Genomic DNA, 15,589 nt, shown 5'->3' with positions numbered 1-15,589 from the left:
ACAGTTCTATTATAAGCGCATTAGACTAATCTCTGCGGGCCTAATTTGGAGGTTGTTTTCATAAAAAAGATGAAACATTAGTTATAACTAAAGATTTTCCAATAGACTAAGACGAAAATATGTCATGCAACCTATAGAACGTAGCCTCGTCAACAAGAACAGATATTGAATATATCTATGTTCAAATTGAACTACACTGATATTATTACAGTTCAGCATCATTGCATTCATCCTCAAATGTTCATCTTATCTTTACGGTACCAACATCCACAACGACTCGAAAGAAAGGAAGCACAGCCAAGTGGAAAAAGGTGCTTGCTGTTTTACCGCCTTTCTGTGTTTTCTTCTATTGCACGCCACTTCTAATGCCATGCAGCGATGTCAGATCTACGGAAATCTCCGTAGATCTACGGATTTGGAGGTTTTCTACGGATCTACGGATCCGTAGATAAAATTTACGGAAATGCAATTTTTTCTACGGAAATCTACGGATTTATCTCAGTGTACTTTTGAAGAAGGTTGCCAATGATTGACAGTTATTTTTTCTATTGGAAAATCATCTTAACAAAATGGAGAATCCGCAAAACCACGTTGTGCGATAATAAATACCAGCGATCGAAAATTCAACTCGAGAATATAGACCCTGCTTCATAAAACGCCTTCCAAAAGTTATACCGCATTTCGGCGATAATGAGTCGGGGAAATTATATGTAGTTCAAATCAATAAATCCAGTAAAAGTCGTATTGAATAGAATTTAATTTATTTTCTCATCTGCAAATGATAAATTGTTTATTTCATAGAATTCAAGCAACGTTTTCTCCTCTCTGTTGATGAATCGATATCTTGGATCCTGTTTTAACTGTTATAACTGTTTTAATTCGTATATTTGATTTGTGCACGTAGCCTGACAGCTGATTTGGCGCTGGTTCAGGTAAAAGCGAAAAGGACACTGAGTATCGTGACAGTTGTCTTTGATAGTTGGAAATATTGGTTGACCAACCTCGGCGCGGCCCGATGTAAATATGAATATCTGTAGCACTTTTTAAGACAAAATGCTATTAAGAAGCACAACTGGAAATCCCGAATGGCAAAACGCGATCCAAAATCAGCTGGGTATTTCTCCGATGTCATTGATGTCAGGACCTTCTGAGAAACGAACGTCGCCTCTGACCATGTTCTGGTGGTGTGTAGGATTTGTACTTGACCAAACTAGAAGGCGAATGCTTACAGCGGTTATACGTCAAAAAGGAGCGATATGGTCGTCCACATCGTACGAATGAGGGTACAACAAAAATGAGGAAAACATTGCCATGAATGACACGCGAAAGCGATCAACAACACGAGAAGGAAAAACTTTTATTACTAAAGCAATTAGAGTTATCTAAATCTGTCCAGCAACCAACGTCACGTTAGAAGGGAATATGTGTATTGCCAGATATAACATTAATCTCATTCAGCTTCAACATGTTCGAAATTTGGCTCTGGTATGCATAGTTCGTACCTCACTAGATCAATTTATCTACAGTAACAGCATGACACATCTTTATGAGCAGGATTAAGTTAAGATTAAGGTCCCCGTCTACAAGGAGGGCGGTGCGATCGACGGAAGATTACATGATTTGTCTCCTGGTAACCTGATGGCGTTATCCGTAGATTCATGTCGCAAGACGACGAAGTTGTCGCCGATAAAGACGTGTTCAGGAATTTGTTCCCCATTTCCTACGCTGTCTGAGTTGTGAGAATGCGGATAGAGCACTCCATTCCTTTCTTCGTGACCCTGGAAAATGTAACCAACTGGCACATATGGTCGGTGTTAAGTTAGACCGGACTAAGTGACAAAATATTGATTTCGAGAAAAACGAGTTTAAAGTTTGAATCGTAGCATCCTTTACATTATAATTGAAAATTAATTTTTGTCATAATTCTTGATTATTGTTACATATTCCAAATCTGGCAAAAGGCGAATGTAGCTGACGAAATTTCCTATCCAGTGACATCATTATCTCATTTTTTTATGTTTTGCGACTTAGTCCGGTCTGACTTAACACCGACCATATAACCAACAAACTGTTACGTTTCAATTCTACGAACAACTATGGAAAACAGTGGTATAAAATCTCTCTTTTGTTGCCCATTTCTGCTGCATTAACCGCAACCAGTATTCAGTTTCAACGCCTTATTAATTCTTTAATCTGCATCTTGACTGAAGTTTAAAGCAGAGTCTAAAGCCTTCAGCTCGGAGGCAATATTAATGCATTCACCCACCAAAACATTCATATGTTATATATGAGCTCTGTGGAATTAAAAGCAGAAGGTGGCATCTGTTTCATTTTCTAGAAAAAGTGGATTGTGTAATCTATGAAGTTGAATTTGAAGCGAAAATAACTGAATGAACGCGCTGCCTCAAACGAACTAAGGACGAGGCAAACAACTGCAATATTTCCTCCAGCGCGGCTGGCATACATTGAATTTTGCCATAACCAAAAAAAAAAATCTCGACTTCAACGCCGAAAGCTAAAACGCAAGCAGTGCTCCAACCAGCAACGACAGCTAAACCAGAATCTTATATTGAACCATCAACGATTACATCCAGTACTTGCAATGTCAAATGTTGCAATCTGATTAATGAATTTTTGAATCTATTGTGATAGTGAGTTAAAGTATTTGGAATAAATTTCTGAATCGAATCGCTAAGGCAAGATAAAACATATAACTTTTATCATTACGGTGCCTACTAAAAGCTGCTTTAACAATTGCAGCTATCCGTTATGTTGTAATTTTCTGGTAAACCACAGAACCGAACCCATTCCGCATGAAGGTTGTAGTTTACCGGAAAGCGAAAAAAAGCCAATATTTTTAAATTATCGACGTTGCAACTTTGCGGTAACTGTAGTATATGAGTCAACTAAAGCTAACGCTGTGACAGTGGTGCTAGTTTGCAGAAAACCATTTTATTTAGCTGGGATAAGATGGCGAGGCTTTATTCAGTAATTCAGCGTCTTTAGCTGTCAGTTTTTCGAAAATTGGAACGAAAAGCAACGTCGCAATTTCATTTTGCGACACTCATCGGGACATCGGAAAACAATTGGGAATCGTGCAATCAACCGTGAGTCGTATGATTAAAAGGTACTACTAAACTGTGAGCATCGAATGGAAGGAGAAATGCAGGCAGAATGGATGTTCTATTAGTGGTCAGGATCACAAGCGTGTAGTGAAAGAGTTTAAGCGTAATCCAATGCTTCTGTCAGGGGTGTGCCTAAAAAGTTGAATCTGTTCAAGTCTTTGGTTCAGAGAGCCAAAGGCCGGGAGGAACAAAGTGCAATGTGCAGAAGGCTCCAAATCGTGACGAACGGAAAAATATAGTGGAAAAGTCATGGACGTGAAAACTGATGTACACCCAGATGCTGACGAAGCCTCATTATCTCATCATGGATAATAAGACTTGCGTCAAGGTGGACATTCTGTAGCTTCCGGGGCAACTATTCTTCACCACCCAGCACAAATTTGATGTTCCGGAGGAAGTAAGGAAGCAGAAACTTTCAAAGTTTGCCAATAAATACATGATTTGTCAAGCGATTTGCTTTTGTGGCAAACGGAGTAAGCCTTTCCTGACTACCGAGACTGTAAACGGGGAGATCTATCTCGAGGAGTGTCTTCAGAAGCCACTGTTTCCTCTGTTGAAATAACCCGAGGGTCATAGGATCTTCTGGCCGGATCTAGCTTCGAGCCACTATTCAAATGTCCTGGAATGGTACGAAGCCAACGGGGCTACTTTCGTACCCAAGGAAATGAACCGGAACTAAGGCACATCGAAAAATTCAGCAGGCACTACGGAAGCATCCCAAGGAGGTTAAATCTGAGGAAGCCATGAAGAAAAAATGGGTTTTCGTACAGGAGAAGCTGAAGCTAGATGTTGTACAGAAACTAATGAGGGGAGTTGAGCGTAATGTGCAAGCGTAAGGTTGTGATGTTGTAGTTAAATAAAATAAATATGCCAAAAACTTACTAATGGGTTATATTGCATTGTCTGAAAGTTTGAAAAGAATCGGACAAACTTGGTAATTTTTTACAGCGTTTTTTCCGTGGTGCAATTTGATGTGGGATATTTCGGAAGGTTTCACGACCGTAGTCAGCAAATGGAAGAAGCATACAAAGCCAACCGGCCGTTAAATTCAAGGCAACTGCTGCGTTGTTAGCATGGACGAAGTGACGACCAAAGAAGCAGACTGAATTACCATCAGGCATTGCTACAAATGCCCCCCACAAAAAAGCTCCGTGCGCAATAGTTAATTGCGCGCGAGGGAAATACTACTAGCCTATTGAAAAAATCTTTATTTGTTGTAAATATATAAAAGGCTATGGCTCCGCATTGAATAGCGTCATATAAACGAACAATATAACAAAAATTTGGGATAGCACAATCACCAATAAGTATTAAGAATAAGTAGCCAGATGACAATAACAGAATCCCGTTCGAACATCTAAAAATCGGGAGTGACAAGCAGGACGCAGCAATCCACTGCATGAACCTCAATATCGCATAACAGTCCTCAATATCGACTATGAATACCCTGTTCTGTTTAAAAGACTGCGCCCGTTGGCTGAATCGGGTGACGGTGAATACCAAAACAGACGATTTTAGACGATCCATCTTTACTCACCATCCGATTGTGAATTTTCTGGCAGCGTACGATTAAGTGAAACGAAACGAAAAGGGCAGATAACGATGGTTAAAAAAGAATAACCAGAGAGATATCTCACGTTAAATCGGTTGGAACCAAGCGATGGGATTTCAAATTTGTTGTTCTATATAACGCTCGAAGGTGCGATACGAATTTGTTGTGCAAAGGAACGGAACTAATATCACGATATCTCACAATTACTGGCATAAAAAATATTTTGAAAACTTGTATTCTTACTGTAGAATTAACAAGAATGGTTCCTAAACGAACAACATGAGCGACGTTAGAACCCTCGACTAGACTGAACAATTCTATAGATATTGTCATATAAAGCTTTACAAGGACAATGTGGACTAAAAAAATACTTTTCATCCATTGTGTAATATAATTTTAAGAAATTTTTCAGCATTGCTAATTTTTAGGTTACAAATAGGCCTTAACAGTGCCTCTTGAATAAGTCGGTTGGATTGCTATTTTAAAATGCTTTTTACTGTTGTTGTATATTGAAAATGCTGCCTACTAGTAAGAAGCATTTGTATAGAGTACTAAATATCAATTCATTAATGAATATAACTTTAACTTGGAATTGAGTTTGGGCACACAATCCCTAAATGGGGTGAAAAACACTATTGAGTTCTGTAAGATGACGCCACGAATGAACTCTTGCTGAATGAAGTTCACGTTTGACAATTCTCGGTGGTTTGTTTACTTTGTCAGTTGCGTGAGTTCGAGTGCAACGGGTGCTCATCTGTCACATTCGAACTCACGTAACTCCTATGTAAACAAACCACCGAGAATTGTCAAACGAAGTTCATCATTTTGTGGGGTTATGCCGGTTGGTGTAAAACCTAATTTGGAATACTTTTGTTTCTTTGTAGAGTGCAGAGCAAATCTACGGATTTAATGTCGCGAGAATCTGGCATCGCTGATGCCATGTCAGTATGCTTCTCTAGCTAAAACATGTCTAACAGCAGTTGGTCCTGTGTTAAGCCACAGCAGGGATTTTTTCTGACGTTGTGTTTTCCGCCTACAGCTACAAGTGACAGGAAGATTAATGAACAGGATAATGGGATAGGTGGCAATGTTATCCTAATCAAAAAGTGATGCGTTTAATCTTAAAAAACAGTATAGGAATTGTACATCTTCAAAACTGTATTGTCAATCGACTTGAGATTATCGGCGATTTCTTATAGAATTTGCTACCAAAAATTTTGTCATCCGATTTCAAGCAGCCCTACTGAACATGTATTGATGGTATCACACAACACAAAAAAGTGAACCGATTGTATTCGTTTGCCGACTCACTCTCGTCTGTGTTATTCGCTCGCCAATGTTATACTATACTCGCAGCACAGTAATCAGTTGGCGAGCAAGTTTCTCTCGTCTTTTCTCTCACCCAGTAAAGAAAATTGTACCACCATGAAAATATCCGAAAAAGAAGCACCAGAGTAAGAACAGTGAATATACTTTTTTCAATCGATATTTTCCACTTATGGGTGCGTTTATTAATTTTCTGAACTCACTCTGCACATGGGACTCTGCCTGGTAAAGTCTAAAAACTGTCTCATTCGAATAGCTACCTTAACAATAAACCACGTTTTCACTATCCACTAGGACAGCACAATTATACGAGCTGCTTTTTTCTTTTGCGTTTTTTTCACCTACCGGAGCTACTAGTGGGTAACGTAATTCATCACACAATAACCATTCATATATTTGAAGCAACTAAAACAATGTAAGCAGCAGCAACATTCACGCGGCAATTTTGAACTTCGCACCAATTTTCAGTTCTACAACACTATGAAAGGTTTCCTTTTTCGGGGGTTGATTCGGGTCAGGATTCCTTTGTTAGTCATGGGTTTTTCAAACATAATTTGCCTGTGTATTACCGAATCAGCAATGTAACTCAGTGCAGGAAAAGCATCACTACAAGCTGCCCTATTAGTAGTTTCGATACGGCGAGGTAAATCTTTTGAGCCTTTGATCTGAATGAAACACCATCTTTTCTCATCGTTACACACCCTCTTAAAAAATCAGGATTTTCATTCACCTTTTTCTTCGCCTTGTTTGAATCCTCACAACAGCTTACATTTTCCGTTTACGTACTTGACGTCTACCCTGAAGAATCATGCGAATCCCAGCGAGCTTCAGGTTGGAGACGACGACTAGAGAAGCCAGGCATGTCAACTTTAAAAAAAACCTTTTCACACATGCAGCAATTCACCGATTGGGCTCGGGTTGAAAATCGTTTTCTACAACTTGCAACTGTTGGCCAATAAATCCACTTTTTTGCAAACTGTGCTCAACTTTTCCGTATTTCAGGAAACTTCTTCAATGCCGTTGCATACACACACACGCGTTTCACTGGCCCACTGATAGCAGATTGCCCTCCCCTTGTCTGGTGCGACGGGAATATCGGTCCTTTTTCTGCTTCGTAATCATCACTCTATAACCAGTCACTAGATCACTAGAACAGGGGCCATCCCCATTCCTGTACAAGTTTTCAGGGAGAACTGATTTTCCGCCTAGCTGTAGGAAGCAGCTTCTAGGTCGAAAACGTGTGCACAAATGAACGGCCGAAACTCGACTGAAGAGTTTCGAGCGCAGAGGAAAATGAATTTTCCTCATATGCAGTGGAACCACACCACGCCAGTCAGTCGGTGGTTTTTCACGGCAAAAGAAAATTCGCTGAGAGGAAGTTGACGGTGGTTAACTTTCTCCGCAGTTCTCCGCAACTCTCCCATGGTGGTTTCAGCGTTCTAAATCATCAGCCGAACGAAGAGGCCAGAGAGAACCTGCTAAGCGCTGCAGGTGCTTAGATTAGCGCGTATCCCTATCATGTTTTTGGGGTTATGCTCTGTATACCAGAGAAACACGTTTTATACAGTAATCCTCGCAGTGTACGAATACTTGGGTAATCCTTTCCAATGGTTTTGTGTTCCATTTCAAGATTATTCTCGCGAGAGAGCTCCCTGAGACATGCTTGATTGAAATTATCATCGTATTGAATATTCCATTATATTACCAGACTGACAACTCATTAACTAGATGGGGATCATTTAGTAGGGGATACCGGACTACATTATATGCTTTTAGACGTACTCGTACAAAACTTCTTTCTCTTAATCAATGGGTATTATACAAAGTAGCAATCAATTACACGATCAGGGCCATCTTAAGACCACTCGGAACCTCTGGACACTACTGAGCTTAGCTTATAGTCCTTATAATTGAGCTGTAGGGAAGGATGTCTTTTTTGATAATGTGGTCGCCACGTCAGAATCAGAGTTTTGTGAGGTGTTTCGCTGAAGTTTTTTCGAGCGACTTTACTTCTAGAGCAGAGGAAAAAAATGCTGCGGAAAAAAGCGGAATTTTTGACCATTTTTGAAAATTAAACATTTTCTCTTGATTTTTTTTTATTACAATTATTTCATGTTTTCAGAATCTAATGTGACAGATAAGTTTTTCAGATAAGTTATTTTTAAGCTTAAGATCACAACAATTGGATGAAACATGTGGATGCTAAGGAACTTTGTAATTTTCACCCACACTTTTGGTCGAAAATAAGCTTTTCCACTTGAACGTTTTCGTATGTGTCGAATTGAATATTCTTAGAAAGCCATGCACAACGTCACGATGCATGAGTTTATCCCTCTGGTATTCACGTGAATGGATCCCAAAATGAGCAGCCGTTGATGCTCAAACGTGATTTTTCTGGAGCTTCTGAAGGTTTTCTGCGATTTTTAGTAAAGTCGTTGATCTTTTCAATATATTTGTAAAAAATATGAAATAAAAATCAATCTCAACTCGTGTTCGTTGAATCCTGCGCACGCAATTTACCAGTGCGGACTCGGACTCTTTTCCTTGCTAGAGGGGCGTTTTCAACAATCCCTGATAATACCTGTGGTTTATTTGGCCCATACCTTCAAATACCTTTTTCGACCAAAACATGTCATCATTGAATGTGAAAAGATGCCGAGAATTATTGGCTGAAATATTTTATAAAAAAACTACCGAAATTTTTAACAGGAAAAATCAAAGTAGCGGTATTTGTTGGATCACAGATGTTCGGCCCTATTCTGCGCGGCGTCTGATGTGAGGCGACTAATCTCACCTCACTCTACGTGACTTTTCTCACCCAATTCTGAAGAATCACTTTGAGTGACGTGAGACGCCCATTTAACCGCAATGGAGAATCTCACCTCACCCGAGTCGACTCTAAGAATCGAGTAAAAAATGCCACGTAAAGTGAGGTGAGTTTAGTCACTTCACGTCACACGTCGCGCAGAATAAGGCCGGTTATTCGTACAATTTTCGAAACAATTCAACAATACTGAAGAAGGGGCTATTTGACGGCTATTCGTGACATTGTACATGGATTTCTGGGAAACAACATAACTTGAAGTGCGCGTCAATTGATGGTTTGTATAATCTGTATCATAGTTTAGTTTATCAACATGTTTTTCAACCCTTGAAAATAATTGTTTTTCCAAACACATGTTAAAAGTTTTGCCTTAGTGGGGAACAGCATGAACAAGACGAAATATTCCATAAGGTGCAGCAATTGGTATACAATTCATGTGAATAACATAGACCAAAAAGTAAAAATAGTACGCAAAATAAGTATTTTTAAAAAAAATTAGGTCATCCCGAAAATACTTCTTTGAGGGAGAGAAATATAGTACGATTTTCGTGTTCAGCGACCCAAAATTAATCTAGAAAACAATTTTTCTCGCAACTAAATTTTTCGGGGACTATAACGAGTAGTTCGCGAATAAATCGAGGAGCTCAAACAAACTCAAACTGGTGTTTTGGTTGAATTTGTATCTATCCGAAAGAATTCTACAAGTTAAGCAGGATGACACCACATCAACGCAGTTCTCGAATAAATTAGATGTTCCACAAGGCAGTAACTTAGGACCTTTATTGTTCGCATTGTTTTTCAACGTTATCGCATTGCTGTTGGGAGATGCATGTAAGAGCATTCAAAGATCCGCATTTTCTGAAGGTGTTACGACGAGCAGCAACTGGATCTGGTTAATGACGGCTAAATATCTCAAGTAATTGAGATGATAGTGGCAAAGGGCCTTACACACTTTATGCAGTGGTGGGAGTTCGATCTCAATTGAGCTGCGTACAGTTGTATTGACTTACCAACTACTCTCCCCAGACGGTGTAATCTTACCTTCATAGTTGTAAAGCGCTGTTTGAGGATGAAGTTGTGCCTCCGTCAAGAAGAAAGGTAGAATAGGGCGGGTTAAACGTTTATTATTTGCTCGTTGTTCAAACTTCGTACATACACCATAATGTGTAACATTAAATGAAACACACTGCGTGTACTCCCCTGCCCCTTTGTTAGATCATTTAGTATAAGATGAAGAGTATATCTTCAGTGCAGGTTTAGACCGTTGAATTAAGAAGAGGTCTAAGATGTTTGAATACCATTATTTAATGGATCAGTTACTATCTCATTTGAAACGATACTTCACAATTCGGCAAAAATTGTATGCCAATCCTTCTCTCTTATAAATCCAAAGGCCTCTGCGTCACAAATATCTTGTTTTGAAGGATCTGCATTTGCTTACGCTGTTTCTTGGATGCTAAGAACAGAATAGAAGTAATCAAAATGGGAAGCTATTATGGTCTTGTAAACAGTTATTTTGGAGTCAAATGTGAACAACCAACTTTGTTCACGTGCTCAATTAAACTTAGTTTTTCATCCAATGTGACCCTATGATATTTGATAGTTGCTACTCGTTCAGCTATCTCTCCATCTATTTCAACTATGGCAGTACTTTCATTCATCTGTCGCGCAGTTACAATCATATATTTGCTCTTGAAAATGTTCAGCTTGAGTTTTTTCCACTTCAACCAATCACTAAACTTTGTCAGTTTAAGGTTCATTAGCATGATGCACTCATCGAAACTATTACCGCTGATAAACAAAACTGTACCCTCGGCAAACAGGTTTATTTCCGCATTATCCAAAAAGTTTCCCATGACGTTAATGTATAGGATAATCAAAAGTGGTCTTAGCATAATACCCTATGGTACACCAAGGTTAATTTCGGCTTCCGATGATGTAGGTTGTTTCTTGTAACTTCCGTACGTCTTTCTAAGTAACTGCGAAATCACTCAAGAGCACCATACTTACACCATGTTTCTCCAAAACATATATCAGTTTACGGCTATCAATTGTTTCAAATGCTCGTTTCAAGTCAACAAAAACAGCCAAGACAACTTTTCCATTCTCAAAAGCCTGCTTCCATTTCAGCAATAATAGATTAAGCGCCGTTTCATACGAATGTTGTTTCCGGAATCATGATTGATCACACAACAGCATACCGGCACTATCTACATAACCCATCGATTGTTCTTTAACGACCATCTCTAAAACTTTATCATAGATCGGTAGCATATTGTTCGGCCTGTGATGCTCTGCTCGTGATGCATTTGGAACTGAAATTACGACCGTCTTCCTCATCAACCAGCACCCGCTTAGTAACATTGTCCGTTCCCGAACAATTTTCAAGACTCGAGACAATTTCCTTAAATTTAAGCATATTGGATTGGCTATGCTAAATTTGCAACTCGGCCAACCAGCCCCGCACAAAAGTCGACCAACCTACCCCAATACACAATCACCATTTACAGAAATAAAAGTAAGGTTACACAGGAAACCGATGTACCATTTTGTTGGGTATTGAATACCCTTTCCTGTGACATCACAAGCTTCTCGTTTTAAGTAATTTTGCGATACATTTCATGTTCTAAAGTGGCTTAAGCAGCTTCCACGTTCCATTGCAGCTTGAAAGTTCGCTAAGAACTTTATGTTAACTTTAAAATGTTAGTGCTTTTTAAGTATTATCCGTATTATATTTCTTGTTGCATGGAATATTACTTACACCGCCTTCGGTGCTTACAACAAGACGGGAATGAGTAATCCACGTGAAATGCCTCGTGCATGCGTTCTTGCAAATAAAGCTTATTTAGTCTGTTTATTTGAAAAGGCACGGTGCCATCACAGCTTGAAATTTTCTAAAACTAGAGAAATACGGTATGAGATTTTTAGAAACTATATTTCAAACTAGGGAGATTTTAGATTACATTAAACTAAGGATACAGTTCAATGTACATAGGGATCAATTATTAAGACTAGGGCGTCAGTAATTGAGTATAAATACTATTATTACGCTTCTGTTTTTGAGAAATTGTAATTTAAACAAAGGGAAAAATATGCAAAATCGCTTTTTATTACAAAGGCCTACTTGCTTGAAAAAGACATTTTCAGGGGAGAGGGGGATGATTTCAGCATCAGAGTAACAGCAATATCTGATACAGGGGAGAAAGGGTGAGCATGTATGACAAAGAAAAGAAGATTATCAAGCCTGTAGTTTGTTGGAAATCTCCGACAGTTATGACAGCCTTAGACTTCACAGACAGTCATATATGGCACCTTCTAAAGCACCCTAAAGCCCCCTTAGCTAAAATGTCCGTCCTCTCGATGCCCGAAATGGAGCAATGATGAAGGACCCACACCAAGCTAATCTGGATACTCTGTTGCTCCCATATTTTCCCCAAAAATACGAGAAGTGCTTCTCATATTTCATCGAGAGAATGAATGAGTTCATGGAACTGAGGATATCCCAAAACGATGATGCCCCAGTACTTCCTCGAGCTGTTATTTTTGGCACCTGTCGGGAGATCATGTTGGTTTCCCCACACAGAAGAGACATTTTTCAACATCCCTCCACAGAAGCCTACATAATCCCCACCGGATTTCCCACATCGAATCTTATTGCTACAATGATAAGCTATGCGTTCCAGTTGTTGGCATTTACCCAAGTAACCAATAAGCATTATAACGTAGCCTAATATCTGCTTTAGATACACATATAAAGCAGTCTTATAGAGCCGTGAAGCCCTAAATACTGATATAATGCTGGTATTATGCCAGAAAATGCGAAATATAGTGCTAGTACTGTGCAGAGATTGACAGCTCGTTTCTGCAGTAATAATGCTATTATATAGCACCAGCGTACAAATGTCAAATTTGAAAGCCTTATATTGGCTATTAAAAAGTTCCAGTTGGCTGTCATTGTCCGCCATGGTTTTAAAACCATTTCTTGTTTCCTTTCGGTATGATGAGCAAAAAGGAAAATTTTTAAAATAAAATGTTCTGATTAAAACCGTAATTGACTCTCTTCGTGTTCTAATGCATTGTAATGAATATCCTTAATGGGTTTTCGTTCTCACATGAAATGAATGTTTCACGAAAATTACCTTTAGTAAGTCTCGAACTGGGGTACCTTGCCTCGTCCTTCACGGTAAGAGCGCTGCGTTTGTTCCCTGGACTATATTGCATATGCCCGATCGAAATGAAATATGCCGAAAATAATCTTCAAGAAGAGTTGCATAACAAATAAATCCACAGCATTATAATAGCATTATATTGCCTTTTTATTTGCTCTATAATGGCACTAAATGCACTTGTAAAGCTTACATGCATTAAAAATCCTTGAAGCATGTACGCGTTATATCAGCTTTATATACGCAGAGCAAGCGATAATGCTATATGTCGGCTGTGCAGTTATACATTATTGATGCTAATATAGAGCTTTATTGTATTGTTAATGATGTAATGGAGTTTCAATGCAACATTAGTGCAAATGTATAGCCAATATAGTGCAATGGCTTACTGCTTATGGTTACTTGGGTAGTACAGTTCATGACCCGCCCCACAAACGCATAGATAGACAAACCTTGTCAAGAGGAAGTAGTTAGGTTGGGCAGACCCGTTCACCCGATCGGAGTCCGAGTTGACATATGTCCTCTTCCTGTCAATTGCGACTGATGCTGCATGCAAACGTTTTCAGGCCAGTATCTTCACTGGTACCATGGTATCTTTAAAATCGCCAACCCCATGTATCAGTAGATCCGCGTGATTCAACCTCAAATCGGAGACGACCCCATTGATTTCAAACTGATTCACTGGTACATATACTCTGTACTCCTTCGTAAAGGGCACGTAGCCAGCAATATAATTTGCCTGCTTCAAGCTATTTACCACCACCCGAAGCTTACCAGGGCGAATTTTCGATTTATCAGTCATGGCCGAATATGGTTCTGTCAAAACTCGAAAAATCTACAATAGACTTTTCTCACCCAAATCTGAAGTCACTTCGGGTGACGTGAGACGCCCATTTAACCGAGTCGAGAATTTAGTCGTCTCACGTCACACGCCGCGCAGAATAAGGCCGGTACTACAATAACGGTACTCAACTTGTATAACAGTATCCAGACAGCTCGCGAGAAACGAAACACTGGTACAGCTCTGCTGGCGGAATAACGGTTAACGGTGCACACAACAAGAGGAAAAATGTCGAGACCTTGAAAGCGGATCAGCACTATTCTTTATAACGTCGCACTGCACGAGCTGGGAAGTCCGAAAGTCACCGAACGAATGACATTTAGTCTTATTCTGCATTCGGGGAATTGATTAGATCGAATACAACTATATTAAAAAGATGGGTGGGTAATCATCCCTATTCTTGTTTACGACGAATGCGAGATTCGTTCGAAAGTGGTTTGTAATCCGATTTACGACAGCAAAATTAAATGGGCTTACTATTCGTTCGAATCGCTTTCGAACGAATCTCGCATTCGTCGTAAACAAGAATACGGGTGAATGTCTGTGACATAACCGGAGTGCCGTGACTATACTTTAGCCTGTTAATTGAAATCTAATGACATTCAACGCAATTGCGTTTGAATGGAAAACTTTTAAATTTTTTTTATGGTATTTATGGTGGATCTGGCAAGAACCTTTGATGTTGGCGTTGGTTTTGATGGATTCCAAAATCATTGGCTCGATGCATGAATTTAACGAGAACCAATGACGAACGAGCTTCGGTCTGATATTAAAAACCACCAAACTCTTTTATTTGCCATCGGATGATTCGCATATCAGCCCATCCAAGCTATTCTAATGCGGTAACAACTTCGTGTACGGATAGCTAAAATCACAAGCAGCGCACGCACAGACACCATTCACAAACATTGACAATTGAGTTCCATTCAAACCCAAATCCACCGAGTATGAACATCGTAAATCAATGGACCCCTCCCCCACAACAGCGTGAAGACGCCCGGTACACTTTTCCCACTAGTAAAAATGGTACTGGCAATTGGCATCCGAAAAATGTGTGCAGGCTTATATCAACACTACCGAAAGTGTTTTTCTTTACCTTCCGCATGTTCTAGTCCATGTGTTGCTCGTTCAACAACCCAAGCAAGAATTGATAAAAAAGAACACAAGGAATTTGTATATACAACCTCCCAACATTACCCTACTCGTTCGTGTGTGCAAAGTTTAACTTCGCACAGCAGAGCGCCCGATATACATTGCACACAATTATGCAGCGGGTGCATATGGTACCGGCATGGCATCCGAAAAATGTGAGCTTTGTTGCTGTTGTTCGTTCAAGATCCAAACAACAAATGATAAAAAACGGACACAAAGGACAAAAACCACGCAAAACGTGCCATGTATGTAGTAGAAATTAAGCATGTTTCTTGTACGATGAAAACTGATAAAACATTTCGCAACACTAAGAATCCACATGTTTCTTTGACACCAGATGTAAAATGTATCAATGAGACACTGTAACTCACGGCAATCGACTTCATTCCTTATGGCAAGAAATATTTTCAAGTCATCGGCGAAAAACAGTTTCCCTCCACGCATTAGAACGAAGACCGCATCATTCACGAACAACGAATATAGTAACGGGCCTAGTGAACTACCTTGAGGAACTCCGCAATTATTAGAAATTCAGGACATGTTGTCACCAATTTGCACAATGATCTTGCGTTGTACATACAAGGTAGGATTGAAGCCAGTCGC

The 15,589-nt window shown here is 39.5% G+C and overlaps 1 protein-coding gene across 8 annotated transcripts in view; it reads right to left on the bottom strand.

The window, feature by feature from the left end:
* Positions 1–7,256, bottom strand: part of LOC131694055 (potassium voltage-gated channel protein Shab) — a 368,174-nt gene extending 360,918 nt beyond the window's left edge. For all 8 annotated transcript variants that reach the window (XM_058982410.1, XM_058982412.1, XM_058982414.1 and 5 more), the window contains exon 1: positions 6,734–7,256. The gene's annotated coding sequence lies outside the window, so the exon portion shown is untranslated. The remainder of the gene's footprint in view (positions 1–6,733) is intronic.
* Positions 7,257–15,589: the final 8,333 nt, after the last annotated feature.

Source organism: Topomyia yanbarensis, chromosome 3 (assembly GCF_030247195.1).
Source record: "Topomyia yanbarensis strain Yona2022 chromosome 3, ASM3024719v1, whole genome shotgun sequence".
Taxonomy (NCBI): domain Eukaryota; kingdom Metazoa; phylum Arthropoda; class Insecta; order Diptera; family Culicidae; genus Topomyia; species Topomyia yanbarensis.
This window is presented reverse-complemented; position numbering and strand designations above follow the sequence as displayed.